This window comes from Panthera tigris, chromosome A2 (genome assembly GCF_018350195.1).
Source record: "Panthera tigris isolate Pti1 chromosome A2, P.tigris_Pti1_mat1.1, whole genome shotgun sequence".
Lineage (NCBI taxonomy): Eukaryota > Metazoa > Chordata > Mammalia > Carnivora > Felidae > Panthera > Panthera tigris.
In genome coordinates, this window is record NC_056661.1 from 80,070,573 (window position 1) to 80,093,865 (window position 23,293).

At 36.8% G+C, this 23,293-nt stretch overlaps 1 protein-coding gene and 1 pseudogene across 1 annotated transcript in view; one reads left to right on the plus strand and one right to left on the minus strand.

Moving 5' to 3' along the window:
• Positions 1–23,293, plus strand: part of RELN (reelin) — a 524,409-nt gene that overhangs the window by 187,952 nt on the left and 313,164 nt on the right. The gene's annotated exons all lie outside the window — the stretch shown is intronic.
• On the minus strand, positions 8,346–9,571 carry LOC102972946 (annotated as a pseudogene).

A 23,293-nucleotide genomic window follows, 5' to 3' on the forward strand; every position in this document is an offset into this window, starting at 1 on the left:
CGTGGAGGTACAGAGTATTTAAATCTCTAAACCAGTTAGTTACTTAAAGTAGGTAATTCTGACAGTTTCCGTTTATTATTACTAGTAAGGTTATAACCTCATGGATGCTTTTATTGCTCTTATGAAGTGCAACTCTGTTGCGAAATGTGATGGTCATGGCAACGCCTAACATATGAAAATCAAGTAGAAAGAAGGTGATAGGTCTGACACCAATGCTCACAAACTTGACCCTACAGCAGAGAATGGCCAGAGGCTCTGGCCCAGGCAGGGGATAGCACAGGCCAAGGGAGACTGATGTTGGAATTTCCCTTAATTAGAGCCCAGTGACAAATCTGTACAGGCAATCAAGAGAAAGGGTGGTTTGTATCTAGAACTCTAGCTGTGGGTGACTACAGATAAAACTTTTGCGGGCACAAAACATTTTTTTTTCCACTGCTTTTTCCTCATCCTGAGGGCCTAGTATAGTGCCTGGCAGTATAACCAGGAGGTCTTGGGAGCAGGTGTCTAGTTCAAGTCTAAATTCCACTGAGACAATGTGGAAGGGAGAAAAGGAGTGCCTTAGGGATGTTCATGTGAGAAAAGGATCCCAGGTCTGCCTGGCAGTAAAGGAGATATAGAAAGCAACACAACAAGTTCTCAAGAATCATGGCTGATCCCCAAGATCATACATCTGATGAGGCAGGTAAATTCTAAACCTCCCTGGATAGCAGGACGGAAACCATTGTCCTTTGTCCTTCCCGACTGGAGGATTGGTTTAAGAACAAGGATATGATTGACCTTATGTGTGTCAAGGATGACTAATATGTCAAGCACATAGTTGTGGAGATCATCTCATTCAGTCCCCTTATCAAAAATAACTAGGTTCTATTATTGCCCCTACTTTACAGATGAGTAAATCGAGGCTCGGAGAGGTTATTTGATTTGCCCAAGATCAAGACTATTAAGTGGTAGCTAAGATCTCAACCCAAATTGGACTACAAAGTTCAAGCTCTTAATCACAATACTTTGCTGCTTCTAAAAAATACATCTTTGCTTTTGGGTAGCTATCAGAAGAAGACTAGCTACTAAGGGCATCACAAGGAGGTATATCCAATGGCACAGTTGGCTCAGAATTGGTTCTGTGGCATCAGTGAGTAGTGCTGTCCAGGGCTGGGCATCAGAGATGTGTTCACACCAGATTCCCAGGAGTGAGGTGCTGGAGAGGCTGAGGAAGCAAAATGGTGACTGACCAAGGGCGCAAATCACAGAACATGTAGAATCCACACACAAAGATTTTAATCCATGACTTATTACCGTAATTAATGATTTGTTGTTTTCTCTCAAATGAAAATTAGTTTGTCAGATGTAGTAATTGAGGAAGCTAATTACACTTAGCCGCACAGGGCCTGCCCCAGGCAAAACTGAATGTCTTTTGGCTTTGATTTGTTCCCTCCTATCTTGGCAGCATTTCCTTCCCTTCACAATTCCTTTATATTCCCTCACAAGCCCAGGGTTTTTATGCTGCCCTTATCTTTTCCTTCCAGAAGAAGATTGATGTAATAAATGAGTTCATAATAGGGTTGGTTGGTAATTTAATAAATTACATTGCCTGGAAATGTTTGTATTTATAAAAGGAATCTTAGTAAATGTAATGTCATGTCCTGGGTTGGATACTTGTGGGGGGGGGGGGGAAGACATCATTAGAAAAACTGGTAAAATCTGAATGTTAATTCTTTAGTATTGGCAAATGCACTGTGGTTACGTTAGGAGTTACCATTAGAGGAAGCTGAGTGAAGGGTATGTGGAAACTCTCTTGTACTATCTTGGCAACTTTCCCATAAATCTAAAATCATCTGTAAATAAAACTTTTAAAGTAGCAAAAGAGAAATGAATTGCTATTCAAAAGAAGAAATCTCTAATTAAGAATTTTAGGTGTAGGTCATACCATTATCGGTATATGAGGATGACCCTATAGCTATGTACCTGTTTACTTTTACAGACCCTTAGTTTATTTAACCATTGAATACTTCTGTTTTGTAAATTTTGGGCTTACAAATTTTGTAAAATTTGGATTTACAAATAATATGCAGGGTAAGAAGATTGTTATCTATTCTTCTCACTGCTAGAAATGATGCTGAAAGACAAAAACCAAGCTGAGAATTAAAGTTGTAAAACAAGGAGCCCACAGCCACTTTTTACTTCTTTAGGGAAGCACGATTGATTCTAGAAATCTGAATTAGGCAAACATTAATTGATGTGCTGGGGAGATGAGTAATTTAGAAAAAACAAGGTCACTAGATTGCCAGTATTATAAAAAATCAGAAGGAAAACAAATTCACTTGGGTTTGCAAATACTCACATAGGGTTTTGTTCTTATCTAACGGCAACATGGGAATCAGTAGTCTTTCTATGACCTAATTTAAAGGAGTAAGTACTTGAGTACATACCCTCAGTTCAGGGCTCCAGAAGAATTTACTGAGGATACCTCCAGGGACCTTAAAATTAGATAAAGAGTTTAAAAACATGATTTCCCTCTTGGAGAAGGTAGACCGACTAGTTGGCACTGTGTCAGATGAGAGACAATAGAAGCTTGTTCTATTATTTATACAAATTGACTGGTTTGGCAGTTGCTACAGCAATGAGCCATAATGAACTACAGAAGAATGAAAATGTGATTTCTTTAGCATTGTACAAAAATGTGATATTCACAGGAAGGCAGAGAATGACATTATAAATGCCAAGCTGTGTCAAGATGGTCTTCCTGGTTGCTACTTTATCGTGAGTGTAATGTAAATAGTGTATATTTACTGAGGCAAAAATTGTAATGTTGGGCCATCATTTCTGTGCTATTAGTCAGGGGGCCTTGTAATTCCAAAGGAATTTTAAAATATTCATTTTCCATGACTTACTTTTAGCTACACTGTCTCTGCCTTTGTTTGCAGTAAAGGCTTTCTTTTAGCTGAGTTTCAGAAATTGGATGATTTGTTCATGTCTTCCCAGCCAGGGGAAGAAAGAGAAATCATAAAGCATGTAATTCAACTCTAAAATACCTAATTTTATGATTAATCGGTTCAGTCTTTTTTCTGTTAAGGAATCCTTGGTCTTTGTGGTATGCTCTTGACTTTGAAAGTTGATGTTTATATCTTCTATTTTCATTCATTCCCATTTAACCATACTGGGTTTTCTCTAAAAACATTGTGTTCAATTCGAGGAAAAGCCTTTTAATGTTGATGTTTATATCTTTGAATGTTGATGTTTATATCTTCTATTTTCATTCATTCCCATTTAACCATACTGGGTTTTCTCTAACAACATTGTGTTCAATTCGAGGAAAGGCCTTTTAAACAAAAATACTATACGCTTCAACTTCCCCAGCCCTAAGGGCTATGTTAGTCAAAGACTAAACTCACAGAAAATGTGAGTCAGACAAAACAACTTTCCTAAAACTGAGTCTTAGCTTGAGCCAGCAAGGACCATTTATCCAGATATCTACTGCAGAATGTGTGTGTGTGTGTGTGTGTGTGTGTGTGTGTGTGTGTGTGTGAGAGAGAGAGACAGAGACAGAGACAGAGAGAGAGAGATCTTATTTTTCTCTTTTGCCTGGAGCAAAGCAGGAAACTGATTATGACTGTGCTACCGAAATTGACTTCAATAGAAAATGCTCCTTGGCATTAGGAGATATTATATATAATTAGACTCCTAGACATGAGCCAAATTTGAAATTTTGTTCATAGTATAAATGTCAAAATGAATAATATTCAATGTGGTAAACAAAAGGTTTAGTGTAAATATTATAATTTTGATATGTGCTGAGTTCTTACAAAACTATATTCCAGGGATTCTTAAGCAGGGGCAATTTTACCTGTGCTCTGAGGGAACACTTGACAATGTCTGGAGACATTTTTTGTTGTCATATCCAGAGGTTAGAGACCAGGGATGCTGCTAAACGTTGTACAGTGAATGGGACACCCCCCTATAGCAAAGAATTATCCAGTTCAAATGTCAGTAGTGCTGAGGCTGAGAAATCCTTCCTATACCCCAGCTTGTGAGTGACTGTACCACAGACAACTCTGAAAATGCATCATTTCATACAGTGTCCCTTTAGGTTAACAGGGGAATCTTATTTCACTGAAAAACTATTCTGTCTGGTTGTTGTTGTTGTTGTTGTTGTTGTTGTTGTTGTGAGTTAAAAAGACATGTTTCTCATATACCAAAGACACTGAAAAATCAAGGGGAACTGAGGGACAATCCCTTACTAGGGCCCATGGGATAAATTTTAATCCTCTCTAGAGTCTTTGGCTGGAGAAAGAAGTAATAAAATAACTTGCTGATAGTGGTGTTTGTTAGCAGAGTGAAAGATGTTACTGAGAGGGATGGCGAAACATTGGTTGCAGTTTGTAACTCATAGGGAAAAATGTATAGCTGTGTATCTGCTCAAACCAGTAGTTTTTTTAAACCTGGTTACAAGTAGAATTATATGTGCCCAAGCCCTATGTCAAGATTCTGAACAAACTGATTAGGGATGGGGCCTGACATTCTGTATATTTTTAAAAGTTTCCAATTCCTAGATGGATTGATTTCTAGTCAAGATGGTTTAGAATACCATCTCTTAAAAGGTGCCTTTTAAATACCCTTAAAATAAAAATCTTTCTAGCAAAATGTTCACTTGTCCTACCCCTGATGACCACTCCATTCTCATCTCCTGTCTCCTGTTAGTTCCCTGAAAATGCACCTGCCTGAGTGTTACACTTGGCAGTGAGTTATATATGTGTCACAGGAGCCACTGTCTGTTTTTCATAGGCTGGTAAATGGTTCTTATTACATGTGTTGCTATCCCAGATCAGACTCACTAGTGATAGACTGATGATATCACTAGGAATCCCACCTGGACACTCTATGTAGCACCACGGGCAGCACTGGAATTTACTTCAAACACTAAGAAGACTCAGTCCAAATATGGTTCTATATTGAGCTGATGGAGTGTATTTCTATGTGACGAGGCACATAAAAAAGTCAGTCATTATCCAGGCTATATCCTAAGTATTCATTCTGCTTACTTCAATACTGTAATTCATCAAAAAAGGAAGGAAGGAAGGAAGGAAGGAAGGAAGGAAGGAAGGAAGGAAGGAAGGAAGGAAGGCAGGCAGGCATGGCTGATTTTGAACATACTTGTAAGAGTTGTAGTATTGCCTGAACAGGGCCAAAGGACTTTGCTATAAATATGATAGATAATTTAAGGGTACTTTCAATTAATCATTACATCAATAATTTAATGTGTTTTCTTTCATCTAAATGTGTCCTGAGGCAGGTAAGAGAAACACTACTTACACATTGCAAAAGAAAGATTATTCACTCCCTGGGCTCAAAGTTGCATATAATATGCAGAAATTAAACTTTGCTTTAATTGAAATTTGGTTGCAGTTTGGGGCTTTATAGTTTCCTTGGGCCACCTACTACATTCTTTTTAATGAAGCGTTAAAGGAGGGCAGCATTTAAAAAAATACTAATTTAGGTCTGATCTCTGCATGTTTCAAGCAACAAAGCACTTCTTTTTGTCCATTTTAACATCATTCTAAAAAAACAGAGATAACCCCAAAATACTCCTGACCATCCTTAATAATGATTACATGTCTATATACTATTAGCTTATCTACAGCCTTCTAGAATATATTTCAATTTTATTTTTTAATACCAGCTTCATTGAAATATTCATAGGCCATAAAATTCACCCCTTTAAAATATACAATTTAAGTGTTTTTAGTATAATTCAGGTTCATACAATCATCATCAAAAATTTCAGAACATTTTCATCACCTTCCAAAAGACACCTTGCACCCGTGAGCAGTCACGCTCTATTTCCCCAGCCTCTGGTAGCCACCAATCTACTTCCTGTCTCTATGAATTTGCCTTTTCTGGACATGTCTTGTAAATGGAATCATTCAACATGTAGTCTTTTATGCTTAGCTTTTTAAAGTTATCATGTTGTCAAGGTTTATCTTTGAAAGGTTTATGCTAATACCATGAACAGTACTTTATCCCTATTTATGGCTGAATGATACTCCACTGTATGTATATACCATATTTAATTTAGGCATCCGTCTGTTGGTAGACATTTGGGTTGTTTCCACTTTTGCCTATGATGAATAATCCTCCTGAGATCATTTGTATACAGTTGTGTGTGTGTGTGAACTTTTGTTTTAAAATCTCTTGGGTATACATTTAGAAATGGAAGTTTTAGGTCTTTCAGTAACTCAGTGTTTAACATTTTGAGGAATTGCCAAACTTTTCCAAAGTGGCTACAGCATTTTACATTCTCACTAGAAATATCTGAGGTTCAGTTTCTTCACATCTTCATCAACATTTATTGTTGTCTGTCCTTTTTATTTTAGCCTACTTGATATAGGTTTAGTGGTATCTCATTGTGATTTTTATTTGTATTTCCCCAACGAAGGATGATATTGAGCATCTTTCCATGTGCTTATTGGCTGTTTGTATGTCTTCTTTGCATAAATGTTTATTCAAATCCTTTGCCCATTTTAAATTGGGTTATTTATCTTTTATTGTTCTGGCTTATATATATGAGATATATGTGTATAAATATACATACAAACATATATAAATGCATACATACTGGATACAAGTCTCTTATCAGATACAGGATTTGCAAGTATTTTCTCCCATTCTGTGGGTTGTTTTTTTACTTCCTTGATGATATCCTTTGTTTCACAAAGTTTTAATTTTTACAGAGTTCAGTTTATTTGTTTTCCTTTTTTGTTTGTGCTTTTCATGTTGTATTTAAGAAAGCATTTCCAAATACAAGGTCGTGAAGATTTACCGCTATGTTATCTTTTAAGAGTTTTATAATTTTAGTTATTACATTTCAGTCTGTATTCCATTTCAAGTGAATTTCCATATTTGGTGTGAATTAGGGGGCCCAACTTCATTCTTTATTATTATTATTATTATTATTATTATTATTATTTTGCTTTGTAATCAGTATATTAAGGAGACATTCATACATTTCAAGAATTGCTTAATTCTGATATCCAGATTTAAGCTTGTGTGCTTTTAAACATACAATTAAAGCTATAGTACTAATATTAAATTATAGTCACTTTGGAGCATAAGTTAAATGGTTTAAAGTAAGCCTATAAAAACATCTAAAATACCTTCCTATCTCATACATGCAAATTACTTCTCAATGTAAAGATCTCTTCACTCTAAGTAACCCTGCTCCCAAAGTCACTACTCGAAGCTTATCAAGGTCCAAAGAGAACGAAAAAAGTATAGCCAGGACTGATTATACAATTATATACTCCCAAAGTCACTACTCGAAGCTTATCAAGGTCCAAAGAGAAGGAAAAAAGTATAGCCAGGACTGATTATACAATTATATACATAAATAAATAAAAAATAAAAAGATGGCATAGCAGAAAGGCATGCAATTCTACAAGTGTAATCCCTCAAGCAGCACCATATTACGATAAACCCCTTCTTTAGAGAGGTATCGTTTCGATCACTGTTACCACAGGCCAAATTACACAGTATGCCATCTTCAAGTAACAGGTGAGGCAATAGAATAAATGCAGAGACATCACAACAAATCCCACTTAATATAATTACAGATTGATGCTTCTCTACAAATTAAGTTTTTTGTCTGATTGCTAGTTAAATACAAGTTTTAACTTCATAACATCGTAGCTTACAATTAAGGGTCATAGGGGTGCCTGGCTGGATCAGTCAGTTAAGCACACCACTCTTGATACCAGGGTCTTGAGTTCAAGCCGCACATTGGGCATAGAGCTTACTTAAAAAAACAAAACAATTAAGGGTCATAGACTGAAGTCAATAGCATTTCAGTCTAAGCTGTTTCATGTATATAGAGCTGAAATCAGTTTTAAGACATGGCCTAAGAAATGGTAGGGGAGATTTTTTTTTAGTGGTTTTTACAGGGGCACCTGGGTGGCTCAGTCAGTTAAGCGTCCAACTCTCATATTCAGCTTAGGTCATGATCTCACGGTTCATGGGATCGAGCCCTGCATTGGGCTCCTCGCTGACAGTGTGAAAACTGCTTGGGATTCTTTCCCTCTCTCTCTGCCCTTCCCCTGCTCATGCTCTCTCTCTGTCTCTCAAAATAAACAAACTATTAAAAGAAAAGTGGTTTTTAGAAGTATTAAGCTTATCTTGCACACTGAAGTAATCATATATACAGGGCAAAATCAGAGCTTTTATGTTGAAGTTTATTCTTCATTTAACTTTAAAACACTACTGTAGTTGAATATTAAAAACAATAGCAAGCAGTGAGATATGATTATAGTCCTTCACTATCATATATAAAATGCCAGCAGTGTTATTCACTGGCCCCATTAAGAGGTCTGACATGGAACACCACCCTTAAGATGATGTTCATCATCCTCATATGCTTCTCCATCGTAATGGTGCCATCTTTCCTGATTTGGATCAAAGTCCACCAGTTCTACCTGGTCCATTTCATCAGTCTCTTCTACTTCCTTCCTCTCAGGTAGGAGTTTTTCCAGGAAAGAGTTTATTGGGAGAGAGAAAGCCATTCTCCGGGAAGCTTACCTTAAATTCAATGATTCGGCAACCCTTTCCATATGGTCTACGATAAATTAGCATGCCTTCCTTTAGCACACTTGATATCTCCATGCTTGACAATTTGACCTTGATGAAAGGTGATGAGAATGGTTCAGTTGTCAAGAGTAGATGCTGACTTTTGAAAGCCACACAGTACTTCAACCAGCACTATGTCCATACACATGAAAAGGTCTTCTTGCCCCGTAAAAACAGTATGGTCCTTCTGATCTAAAACAATGATAATATCTCCTGATTCCAGTCTATTTCTAATATCTCCTGATTCCAGTCTATTTCTAATATCTCCTGATTCCAGTCTGTTTCTTGGTCTCCTTCACCATGGAATGTTATTTTCTGGCCATCTTTCATGCCTTTGTCAATATGAACTTCTAAAAATCGTCTCTCAAACTGTCTTTGTTCCATTTCAGCTTTTGCATCTATCTTTAGGACTGATCCATTCCCCATGGCCTTGACCCTCCATGCATGCAGACTGAATTTGCTGAACCATTCCAGGTCCTATCTGATGAATTCTTATTTGCATTCCAGTACCTTTGCAATTGGGACAGCATCCTGCCACTCCTTTCTTACCGTCTCAGCCTTTACATTTGTCACAAATCACATTCTTCTACAGAGCTGGTTTTCTTCTTGCATCATATATAAATCTTTTAAGGCTACTGAGAGCTGATACACAACCTTTTTACCTCACCTTTCTCTCTGCCTCCTTCCTCCTCCTCCAAAAAAACATCAGAGATGTCCATCAGGGAGCTAAAACCACCACCAGCTCCACCTTCTTTAATTGCTTGTTCTCCTTTGTCATATAATCCCCATTTCTTTGCTTCAGAGAGCACTTCATAAGCTTGAAAAATCTGTTTAAACTTCTCTCCTTCTTATGGATTCTTATCAGGGTAGTACTTCAGGGCCTGTCAGCCTTTTTCAATTCTTCCTGGATGGCATTGGGTTTGACCCCCAAAACATCATATTAAGTGGTTTCTTTCACCATTTTCTACAGCTGGTGAGCTCTGAGACCAGTGTGAGGGAGCAGAAAGGAGTGTGTTGCTGGTTGCAGCCTGCACAGATGCTACTCCTACACTTCTCACCGAGTGTTCTGCAAAGTTCCCCCATCTTCATTCTTTTACATGTGGATTTCCTGTTGACTGAATGGGAAAGGTTTTTGTTGAAAAGACCTCTTTTTTCTTTGTATTGTCCTGGCTCCCTTGCCAGAAAGTAATTGGCCATAATGTGAAAGTCCATTTTTGGACTCTCAGTTCTGTTCCACTGATCTGTTTGTTCTTCTGTTAATATCACACTGTTGTGATTACTGTAAGTTGATAAGAAGTACAAGTCCTCCAATTTTGTTACTCTTCATCAAGATGATTTTGACTCTCCTAACCCCTTCCATTTCTGTTTGAATTTTATGATCGGATTATACATTTCTGGGAAATACTCAGCTAAGACTTTGAAAAGTACTGTGTTGGATCTGTAGATCAATTTTGGTATTATTGCCATCTTAACAGTAGTTAAGTTTTCTGATTTATGAACATGAGATTTCTTTCCATCTGTTTAGACCTCTTTTAGTTTCTTCAGCAATGTTTTATATTTTGTTATGTATAATTCTGGCTCTTATTTTGCTAACCTCATATTTTTGATGCTATTGTGAATGGAATTGTTTTCTTAATTTTATTTCCAGTTTATTCATTGATAGTGTATAGAAAAACAACTTATTTTTATATATTGGTCTTTTGTTCTGTAACCTTGCTGGATTTATTTCTTAGTTCTAATAATTTTCTTGTTGATTCTTTAATATTTTCTATACACAAGATTATGTCATTATGTTAGTATATGTCAAATAGAGGTATTTTCACTTCTTCCTTTTCAATATGGATGCCTTATAGTTCTTTTTCTTGACTGATATCCCTGACTGGAACCTCCAATACAATGTTGAATAAAAGTGGCAAGAGCAGCTTTCTTGTCTTTTTCATTCTTGTTACTTTCATTTTCTCCAATAAGTATCATCTTAACTCAGTTTTTTATAGATGGCATTTATCAGTTTGAAGCTGTTCCTTGTATTCCTAGTTTGTTGAATGTCTTTTTTTTTTTTTTTTTTTTTTTTTTTTTAGCATGAAAGGATATTGGAAGCCGTCAAATGATCTTACGGCGTCTAATGATATGATCATAGTTTTGTTTCCCCTTTATTCTATTAATGTGGTATATTACATTGATTGATTTTTGTTTATTGAAACAACATTTGTATATTGCATTCGTGTGTTAAATCCTGTGTAGTCATGGTGTATAATCCTTTTAACATGTTGCTGGATTCCAATCTGCTACTATTTTGCTGACAGGTTTTTTTTTTTTTTTTTGTCTATATTCATAAGTGATATTTGTGTAGTTTTTGTTTCTTGTAATATATTTGCCTACTTTTGGTATACTGGCCTCCTAGAATGTGTTGGAAAATGTATCCCCCCATCTGTTTTTTGGAAGAGTTTGTGAAGGATTAGTGTTAAGTCTTCTTTAAACATTTTATAGAATTCACCAATTGAAGCCATGTAGACCTGGGATTTTCTTTGTGGGATGTGTTGTTTTACTGTTGCAATCTGTATGCTTATTATAGGTCTATTCAGATTTTCAATTTCTTATTGAGTCAGTTTCAGTCGTTTACATCTTTCCAGAAATTTGTCCATTTCATCTTGGTTATCTAGTTTGTTAAGATTAACCATTCATAATATTTCTTTAAAATCCTTTTTATTTCTGCAAAGTTAATAGTAATATCTCCTCTTTCACTCCTGATTTTAGTAAATTGATTTTCTTTCTTCCTCTTTCTTTTCTTTTCTTTTTTTTTCAGTATAGCAAATGATTTGTCAATTTTATTTTTTTCAACGAACCAACTTTTGGTTTCATTGCTTTTTCTCTATTGTTTTTCTATTTACTCTTTTATTCATTTCTTCTTCTTTAATCTTAAGTATTTCCTTCCTTTTGCTTGCTTTGATATTCATTTCTTTTAAATTAAATTTTATTTTTGACAAAAATGTTTTAAATGTCATTTAATAAGAAATGGCTTATAGTAGAAAGGAAGGCTTTCCTTCTCCACTCCTTCCAGAAACACTTCCAAAGTAAGCCACTGTCATCATTGTAGCTGTTGCTTCTGGTATTGATATCCATATTTTTAAATACACTCAAATCAAGTGACTTCAGATTATGGTAGAAGAAGGTATACATTTGTTTTATACCATTGCCCCTCAACACACAACTTCACCTCCATATCTGCCCAATATAAGTATTATATCACATTCTTAAATAAAATCAGTCATCAGTGTTTCAATCAATGATTATATCAATATTATTCACTGTAGAACCAAATGATATACTATGATTTTTTTCCTTCTCAAGCAACTTATCACCTTTAATTATTTCTTCTCTTTGTTAATTTACTCTGTTACTTTTCTTGGAGCACTTTTTCAGTTGCTTCCTGAGTGATTATACATGAGAAGTACAATATTTGCTTCCTTATTAATTTTTTTTAAGTATGCGGGTCTCGCTCTCCCTCTCCTCTCTCTCTCTCTCTCTCTCTCTCTCTCTCTCTCTCTCCCTCCCTCTCTCTCGAGCCAAATATGAGGCTTGAACTCATGACCCTGAGATCAAGACCTGAGCTGATAAGAGTCAGATGCTTAACTGACTGGGCCACCCAGGTGCCCCTGATTCCTTACGTTTGATGATAGGTTGGCCAGAAATAGAATTCCAGATTAAAAGTAATACTCTCTGAAAATTTTGAAGACTTTCCATGCTGTAATTGAAAACATGAAAATGACACAATTTTATTGTTATTTTGAACATTATCATATTTTCTCTGCCTGCAAGTTTTTAGCATATTCTCTTTATACTTGTTGGTTTTCAATTTCTTGATAATGCTTATAAAGCATAGGAACTAGGTGGCAGTCCAGCCCTTATACCAGAGGTCTTCTCTCCATTTTCCTGCTTTTAGCCCCCAATATCGTACCTTGTGTCTTAATTCCAGACCCTCCCTCAGTATTTTTAGACAAGAAGGCTCAGGTTTATTATATTTTCCTAAAATTCATTACGTTTTACCCATATAAATGCTCAGCTGACAAACATGTATTCTCAAACTGCCATAGAAATTATTGCCTGAAATTATCGGAATTAATGGATGTTTAACAGCTAGAAATAAGCATATCTACAGATTTTGAAAGTTTCACTTTGCATTTCCACTTCCTGAGCGTGATTTAATTATGGGTAATATAAGCACTGTTTATTTCTATTAAAGTCAGAAGTCGTGAAGAAAACATTATTCCCAATTCCCTGACTATTCTGTTTATATAATTGAGCTTAGTGTGGATAGTTTTTAGTGTAGAAATTTATTGAAACCTTTCACATCAATAGAAATGTATGATAGTTCATGAAATAAATGATTGAAAATATAATATAGAAAAGATTCTACAATAAATAGGTTGAGGAGCACCTGAGTGGCTTGATTGGTTAGGCATCTGATTTCAGGTCAGGTCATGATCTCACAGCTGGTGAGTTTGAGCCCTGCATCAGGCTCTGTGCTGACAGCTCAGAGCCTGGAGCCTGCTTCAGATTCTGTATCTTCCCCTCTCTCTGCCCCTCCCCTGCTCACACTCTCTCTCTCTCTCAAAAATAAACATTAAAAAATTTTTTTAATAAATAATAAATAGGTTGATAAAAAGTTATTCAATAATATATACAAAGAAATTGTTTTAGTAAATGAGAAAAATAAGTTTAAATTCCAACTGAATACCCATATACCAAAATAAATTCCAGATGAACAGAAAAAATTTCCAGGAGAAAATGCATGCACATATCTATCTATTCAATTGAGTTTAGAAGGGGAAAGAGCTTCTAAGCATGAAAACCCTGGAAAAAATTAGAAGAAAATTGAATGATAGATTTGATTACATGAAAATTTGAAATTCTTTTTATTAAAAAACATACATATAAAGAGACTAATTATAAACTGCATACAAAATATTGGTAAGAAATATACAGCATAGGGATGCCTGGGTGGCTCAGTTGATTAAGTGTCTGACTCTTGGTTTTGACTCAGGTCGTGATCTCAAGGTTCCAGGTCATGAGTTTGAGCCCTGCGTTGGCTCTGTGCTGACAACACAGAACCTGCTTCAGATCCTCTGTCTCTCTCTCTCTGTCCCTTCCCTGCTCTCTCAAAAATAAATAAATATTTTAAAAAGTAATATATAGTATAGACTTAATAGCCTTCACATTTAAAGAGTTCTTGTAAATTGGGGCGCCTGGGTGGCTCAGTCGGTTAAGCATCCAACTTCGGCTCAGATCATGATCTCATGGTTTGAATTCGAGCCCCGTGTTGGGCTCTGTGCTGATAGCTCGGAGCCTGGAGCCTGTTTCAGATTCTGTGTCTCCCCCTCTCTCTCTCCCCCTCCTCCGCTTGTGCTCTGTCCCTCTCTATCAAAAAATGAATAAATGTAAAAAAATAATTTTTAAAGAGTTCTTGTAAATTGGTTAGAAAAACATCAAAACCCATAGCAAAATGGGCAAGGACATGAATAGATAATTCCCAAAGCTGAAAAATGTAACCGACAAACATGCAAAATATCCTTACTAATAATCAGTGGGGTGGAAACTAAAAGTAACAAGACACCTTTGGAATGAAAACTGTACACTGATGATGCTCAATGCCACCAGGGTATCTTGGGGAGGGTGCTCTCTGGGACATTGGTTGACAAAGCTACCCTTCCTTATATGCCATTTGGAACTGTGGCCTCCACGTTTATGCCCTTAATTTAATTATCCAAGTCCTGGAAATCTATCTTAAAATACAAGATATGCTAAAAATGTCTAACTCAGAGAAACAGAGAGTAGCATGGTAATTACCAGGGGTTGAGAGGTAGGAAAAATCAGGAAATATTGGTCAAAGGGAACAAGCTTCTAGTTATAAAATTACTAAATTTTGAGGATCTAATGTACAACATAGTAATTATTGCTAACAATACTGTATCATATACTTTAATGTTTCCAAGAAAGTAGACCTTAAATGTTTCACCATAAAAAGAATGGTAATTATATGACTGGATGAAGGTGTTAGCTAATGCTATAATGGTGATCATTTTGCAATGTATAAATGTTTCAGATCAACATGTTGTACACCCTAAATTTGTGCAGTGTTATGTGTCAGTTATATCTCAATAAAATTGGGGGAAAAATAAAAGACATGGTCAGAGATTTATATACTTCATTATTTAAAATATTAAAAAATAGAAACAAATAAAATTCCAACAATAATGAGGCACCTGGGTGGCTCAGTTGGTTAAGCCTCTGACTCTTGATTTTGGCTCAGGTCATGATCTCATGGTTTGTGAGTTCAAGACCCACATTGGGCTCTGCGGTGACAGTGAGGAGCTTGCTTGGAATTCTCTCTCTCTCTCCCTCTCTCTCTGCCTTCTCCTCTGCTCGCACTTACTCTCTCTCTCAAAACAAATAAACAAACTTAAAAAATTCCAACAATATTGTAATGGTTGAAGAAACTACAATATGGCTATATGGTGGAACATTATTTAGCCAATAACAATCTTGTTCTAAAAATATTTAATGATATAGGAACTATTTATAAATAATATTTATAATATTTACTATTAATAAATAGTAAATGTAAAGGAAAAGAAACCTTTTTAGGCAAGTAATTTTCTAAAAAAACTTGATATTCATGAATTAATTTAAAAAGTCTAGAATATAGTTTACTAAAATGTTAATAGTGGTTCTTTCTCCTGGATATGAATGAGTAATTTTGTTTTCACATGAATACATTTGTATATTTTTTTAAATTTCTCATAATACACACATTATTTTTAGAATAGAAAAAATAATTAAAAATTTGTTTTTTCCAAAGTAGTCCTTGGATGTACTTCAAGATACCAATATTGTCCTAATTTGTTATGACTAGTGAACTGGGTTAGATATCCTGTACTTTATTAGATCTTTCATTAGCTTTGTCACAGTCATAAAACATTTCAGAATTTATAGCCTTTTTTCCCTGAAGGTAAGGGAGTGACATTTCATCCTATATACTTTGGGATTTTGTTTTTTTAGTATAGTCGGCACACAATGGTACAACTTAGTGATTTGACAAGTTTTTACATTATGCTATGTTCACCATAAGCATAGCTTGTGTTTCCCATTATATCACTATAACAATATCATTGACTGTATTCCTATGCTCTGCTTTTTATTCCATAACTGGAGGCCTGTATCTCCCTCTCTCCTTCATCCATTTTGCCCAAACCCCTGCTGGCAACCATTGTTCTCTACATTTATAGTTCTGTTTCTGCTTTTTGTTTGTTTATTCATTTTTTAAATTTATTTAAATTTATTTTTTAATTTTTATTTATTTATGTTTAATATGAAATTTATTGTCAAATTAGTTTACATACAACACCCAGTGCTCATCCCAAAAGGTGCCCTCTTCAATACCCATCACCCACCCTCCCCTCCCTCCCACCCCCCATCAACCCTCAGTTTGTTCTCAGTTTTTAAGAGTCTCTTATGCTTGGCTCCCTCCCTCTCTAATCTTTTTTTTTTCCTTCCCCTCCCCCATGGTCTTCTGTTAAGTTTCTTAGGATCTACATAAGAGTGATAACATATGGTGTCTGTCTTTCTCTGTATGACTTATTTCACTTAGCATAACACTTTCCAGTTCCATCCACGTTGCTACAAGAGGCCATATTTCATTCTTTCTCATTGCCATATAGTATTCCATTGTGTATATAAACCACAATTTCTTTCTCCATTCATCAATTGATGGACATTTAGGCTCTTTCCATAATTTGGCTATTGTTGAAAATGCTGCTATAAACATTGGGGTACAAGTGCCCCTATGCATCAGTACTCCTGTATCCCTTGGGTAAATTCCTAGCAGTGCTATTGCTGGGTCATAGGGTAGGTCTATTTTTAATTTTTTGAGGAACCTCCACACTGTTTTCCAGAGCAGATGCACCAGTTTGCATTCCCACCAACAGTGCAAGAGGGTTCCCGTTTCTCCACATCCTCTCCAGCATCGATAGTCTCCTGATTTGTTCATTTTGGCCACTCTGACTGGCATGAGGTGATATCTCGGTGTGGTTTTGATTTGTATTTCCCTGATGAGGAGCGATGTTGAGCATCTTTTCATGTGTCTGTTGGCCTCTGCTTTAGAGAAGTGTCTATTCATGTTTTCTGCCCATTTCTTCACTGGATTATTTGTTTTTCGGGTGTGGAGTTTGGTGAACTCTTTATAGATTTTGGATACCAGCCCTTTGTCCGATATGTCATTTGCAAATATCTTTTCCCATTCCATTGGTTGCCTTTTAGTTTTGTTGGTTGTTTCCTTTGCTGTGTAGAAGCTTTTTATCTTCATGAGGTCCCAATAGTTCATTTTTGCTTTTAATTCCCTTGCCTTTGGAGATGTGTCAAGTAAGAAATTGCTGTGGCTGAGGTCAGAGAGGTTTTTTCCTGCTTTCTCCTCTAGGGTTTTGATGGTTTCCTGTCTCACATTCAGGTCCTTCATCCATTTTGAGTGTGTTTTTGTGAATGGTGTAAGAAAGTGGTCTAGTTTTATTCTTCTGCATGTTGCTGTCCAGTTCTCCCAGCACCATTTGTTAAAGAGACTATCTTTTTTCCATTGGCTATTCTTCCTTCTTTGTCAAAGATTAGTTGGCCATACTTTTGTGGGTCCAATTCTGGAGTTGCTATTCTATTCCGTTGTTCTATGTGTCTGTTTTTGTGCCAATACCATGCTGTCTTGATGATTGCAGCTTTGTAGTAGAGGCTAAAGTCTGGGATTGTGATGCCTCCCGCTTTCGTCTTCTTCTTCAATATTACTTTGGCTATTTGGGGTCTTTTGTGGTTCCATACAAATTTTAGGATTGCTTGTTCTAGCTTCGAGAAGAATGCTTCAATGGGATCTGGTATATTAGCCAGGGTGGATCCGCAAGGTGCACAGGGGCGGGAGGGACAGGCTTAGCTTGCTTTGCCATTGGCGGTCCCCTACAGGAGAGGCCCTGCAACACCAGGAGGGAGGCAGACCTGTCGGAGGGATGGATCCACAGAAGCACAGCGTTGGGTGTTTGCGAGGTGCAAGCAAGTTCAGTGACGGGAACTGGTTCCCTTTGGGATTTGGGCTGGGGGATAGGAGAAGGAGATGGCACTTGCCAGCGCCTTTGTTCCCTGCGGAGCTGAGCTCTGTCTTCCGGCGCTCAACAACTCTCCCTCCCGGTGTCCTCTCACCCTCCTGGCTCTCTGAGAGCAGAGCTGTTGACTTTTAACATTCCAGATGTTAAGTCCCGCTGGCTGTCAGAATTCATGCAGTCCGGCCCCTACACTTTTGCAAGCCAGACTCAGGGGCTCTGCCTTGCTGGGCGGGCTGCCCCTCCACCGCTATTCATTTTTTTTAGATTCCACTTATCAGTGGAATCATATAGAATTTATCTTTCTCAGTCTGACTTATTTTACTTAATGTAATACCTTCTAGGTCCATCCATGCTGTTGCAAATGGCACAGTCTCATTCTTTATGGCTGTGTCATATTCCATTGCATACATACACTACATTTTCCTTATCTATTTGTCTATTGATGGACATTTAGTTGGTTCCATGTAAGTAGTGGAATAATGGCCATTGTAACTAATGCTGCCATAAACATAAGGGTGCATGTATCCTTTTGAGTTAGTGTTTTCATTTTCCCTGGGCAAATACCAATAGTGGAATTATTGGATTGCATGGTATTTCTGTTTTTAATTTTTTGAGGAACCTCCAAACTGTTTTCCACAGTGGCTGTACCAATTTGCATTCCCACCAATAGTGCACACGGGTTCCTTTTTCTCCACATTGTCACCAACACTTGTTTCTTGTCTTCTTGATTTTAGCCATTATAACAAGTATGAGGTGTACTCTCATTGTGGTTCTGATTTGCATTTGCCTTATGATGAATGATGTTGAGCATCTTTTCATGTATCTGTTGGCCATCTGTCTGTCTTTGCAAAAGTATCTATTTGGATCCTCTGCCCATTTTTTTTCAACGTTTATTTATTTTTGAGAGAAAGAGACTGAGTGTTAGTGGGAAAGGGGCAGAGAGAGAGGGAGACACAGAATCTGAAGCAGGCTCCAGGCTCTGAGCTGTCAGCACAGAGCCTGACACGGGGCTCGAACTCATGAGCTGTGAGATCATGACCTGAGCTTAACTGACTGAGCCACCCAGGTTCCCCTCTGCCCATTTTTTAATCAGATTGTTTGTTTGGCATTGTAGCAGTTCTTTATATGTATTTGGATATTAATCCCACATTGGATATATCATTTGCAAATATCTTCTCCCAGGTAGGTTGGGTTTTTGTTTAATTATGGTTTCCATTGCTGTGCTAAAGCTTTTTATTTTGATATGTCCCAATAGTTTATTTTTGCTTTTGTTCCCCTTGCCTTAGGAGATATATCTAGAAAAATATTGCCATGGCTAATGTCTGTGTTCTCTCCTAGGATTTTTATGGTTTCAGGGCTCACATTTAGGTCTTTGATCCATTTTGAGTTTATTTTTGTGTATGGTGTTAGAAAGTAGTTCATATTCATTATTTTGTATGTAGCTGTCCAGTTTTCCCAACACCATTTATTGAAAAGATTGTCTTTTCCCCATTGTGTATTCTTGCCTCCTTTGCCATAAATTAATTGACCATATACATATGGGTTTATTTGCGGGTCCCTATTTTATTCCATTGATCTGTGTGTCTATTTTTGTGCTAGTACCAAACTGTTTTGATTGTTACAGCTGATTTTGATTGTTACAGATTTTATTGAAATCTGAGATTGTGATACCTTCAGTTTTGTTTTTCAAGATTGCTTTGGCTGTTTGGGGTCTTTTATGGTTCCATACAAATTTTAGTATAATTTGATCTAGTTTTTTGAAGAATGCTGTTGGTATTTTGATAGAGATTGCATTGAATCTGTAGATTGCTTCGGGTAATATGGACATTTGACAATACTGATTCTTCCAATTAATGAGCGTGGAATATCTTTCCATTATTTGTGTCATCTTCAGTTTCTTTCATCAGTGTTTTATGGTTTTCAAATATAGGTCTTTCACCTCTTTGATTAAGTTTGGTCCTAGGTATTTTATTCCTTTTGGTGCAATTGTAAATAGTGCTTTTAAAAAATTTCTTTCTATGACTTCATTGTTAGTATATAGAAACACTATCAGTTTCTGGGTATTAATTTTGTACCTGGACACTTTACTGAATTTGGTTATTACTTTCTAGTAGTTTTTTTATGGTGTCTTTAGAATTTTCTATGGATAATATAATGTTGTCTGCAAATAGTGATAGTTTAACTTCTTCTTTACCAATATGTATGCCTCTTATTTCATTTTCTTGTCTGATTGTTGTGGCTAGGACTTCAAGTACTGTGTTGAATAAAAGTGGTGAGAGTGAAAGGATTTTTTTTCAATTCCCTTTCAATTTTGTGCCTGAATTTTTGAAATGACCAGTCAGAACATCATCATTATAATTCCTCCCATTTTCCCCAGTCTTTTTATGGGGATGAACTCTTTTGATTTTCAGAACATCCTTGAAGTAGATATTGAAAATTTTAAAGTCCTCTCTAAAAAATAAATACTCTTCTAAGGTCAGCGTAAACCACTGAGTTGTAGTACAAACCCAAAATGTTCATTCTGATTCCATATTTACTGTTGGAGCCTTAGAAGTTACCTAATCTGGTCAAGTTATTTTATAGATTAATAAAACGAGACATATGGAAGTTAAGTGGTATGGCCTAAGTCATGGAGAGAATGAGTGCCAGAAGTAGAGTGTAACCCCCATTCTTTTGTATCTGAAACTGTACTCTCTCTATTGGTCTATTCAGAAATGACACCTAAATACTTTGCATTAGTGTTTTCACAAATATGCAGGCACATTAATTCACTATCCAGTGGAAAAATAATTTTTACTGAGGTCTTCTTTGGAATTGATAAACTATTTCACCAGTTTTGTCCTTGTCTTGCCTAAGGATGCCTCTGAGGCAAACTAACACAAAGCTTACTTAGTTAAAAAGTGTTTAAAACAGGAGAGCTGCTCAAATACATTTCTTTGATGAACTTTAGTGATTTAAAAAAGTAGTATGAGCGGGTGCCTGGGTGGCTCAGTCAGTTAAATGCCTGACTCTTAATATCGGCTCAGGTCATAATCTCGTTGTTCGTGAATTTGAGCTCCATGTCAGGCTCTGCACTGATGGTGTGGAGCCTGCTTGTAATTCTCCCTCTCCCTCTCTCTTTGCCCCTCCCCTGCTTGCTCTCTAAATAAATAAATAAATAAATAAATAAATAAACATTAAAAAAATATTTTAAAAATAAATAAGAAGGTAGTATGAAAACTATTTTCATCTTGAGGTTTTGGAAGGCATTTCTGGGATACAAGTGGTTTAAGAATACTCTGGAAAATGTTAAATAGTGAAAACATGTTGCAGTAGTGAAGCAAATGCTTTAGCTTATTTACTTTTATTGTTCTTGCTGTTAACTGATTTGATTTCTGAGATAAATCTTTCCTATGCTAATGTTTATCTTGACCATTTATTATTATCACCTCATCATCTTTTTCGAAGTGTTTCTTATGCAATAATTTACCAGTTAGTTATAAATTCACTTAACTTTATATAGTAAGCATAACACAGATCATTCGTGTATTCCACATTTACTGTAAGGTCATGTATGTCAAGTACTAAGTACCAATATATAAAAAGAGATAGATAAAAATCCCTATGTCTGGGGTACATATAGCCTAGTATAGAAGACACAGTTCAAGTTAACTTAAAAAAAAATTTGCTGAGCACCTATCCTATGTCAACAGGGCCAGACTAAGAAATGTGAGCACCTAAAGCAGGCTAATATCTCAGCATTTCATCAGATTCACAATCCTTAAGGGCTCATTGAAGTATCTACTGGAGGCAGAGAGAACATGATCTTTTTAATAACAAAAATTGTACATGTTTTTTGTTGTTTATAATCAAGGATCTATTACTTGTGGTTTTCTGAACCAGGAAAATTGCTGATAAAGCTCACTTGAAGCCATTTAGAAGTTAGACAATAAAAAGCCCTTTATCTTGATACACAACACTCCTCCGTTCAGTTTTAGAAGTGTAGCATGTGAGTTGGGAGCTTTTGACAGATGTTTGACACCTGGGTATAATCCTTCTTGATACATGAATCAGTCCGCTCAGCCTTCCATTACTCTAATATTCTGTGATCACTCTTGAGAAGTTTGGCACTTCTGCTGCTTTTAATAGCTAATAAGAGCAATCCTTTTGCATGCTGACAAAACAGAGCATGGTTTTATCAGCTTGGAGGTGGCTTCTCTCTCTAGACCCACTTTGTTGTTGATTTACAAAACAAAGAAAGATAAAACTCTGCCAGGGATAAATGTTTGCCTCTCTTTAGTGTTATATATCCTGTAACTATCAGTGCTTTTTCACTAAAATGATTATTCATTATTGGAATGCGGTATCACATAGCAATTATTGAAAACACTGTGAGCATCAGAGTTCCCGCTACATTTGGTGGAATTGGGTGGAGTGCACAGGACGTCTCCAGTGATCCTTGGTGCCCTCAGCCACCGCACACTCTGCTCGCAAGTGATGCCATACATCCTCAACGTGCAGCTCTGTGGCCCCCAGGTCTAGACCCCCTCAGGCCTTGTCTGTGGCTGCCTGGCTTTCTAGCGCACCCGTCTACGGTGGCTGGTGGAGCTGCATGTGGATGATGTTGATCTTGGTCTCACTGTCCTGCAGCATGTGCCAGACCTTCAGCAGCAGCCTCTAGTCCTTGGTGCCACCATTGCTGTGTGTCTGGATCATGTTTTCTAGCCCCTGGCTTCACCTTCAGCTGTATGGCCAGATGAATGTAGACCATCTATGCATTGCCAAATTTCCACATATGCAGGCAATAGTGATCACACATCATAACCCACATCTCTTCTGGGAAGCTGGTGAATTTCTTTTGATGTGTATAGTAAGACACTCCCAGAGATCACAAACAAAATTGTTGTGAAAAAATTATCTAGTTCAGAAAAGAGGACTAAGTGGAGTTATGGTCTTAGGCCTTGTCTCAAGTCAAACTACTTCAAGTCAAATTCATAAGTTATTTGCTGGGTTTCCATTCCTGAAATCTCTTTCACACACTAAAAATATAAAAATTGATTATAAAAATAGAACACAAATGCATACCTTTATTTATTTATTAATGATTATTTATTTATTTTGAAAAAGAGCGAAAATGGACACTACTAGGAAAGGGGCAGAGCGAGAGGGACAGAGAGAATCCCAAGCAGACTCCTTACTGTCAGCACAGAGCCCAACATGGGGCTCTAACTTTAAGAACCGTGAGGTAGTGACCTGATCTGAAATCAAGAGTCAGGTGCTTGGGGCGCCTGAGTGGCTCAGTCGGTTAAGTATCCAACTTTGGCTCAGGTCATGATCTCACAGTTGGTGGGTTCAAGCCTCATGTTGGACTCTGTGCTGACAGCTCAGAGCCTGGAACCTGCTAAGGATTCTGTGTCTCCCTCTCTCTCTGCCTCTCACCCACTCATGCTTTCTCTCTGTCTCAAAAATAAATAAACATTAAAAAAGTCAGACACTTAACTGATGGAGCCACCCAGGCGCCCCTCAAATGTATACCTTTAAAACTACTATGTGTAAACACAAAGAGTGTAAAA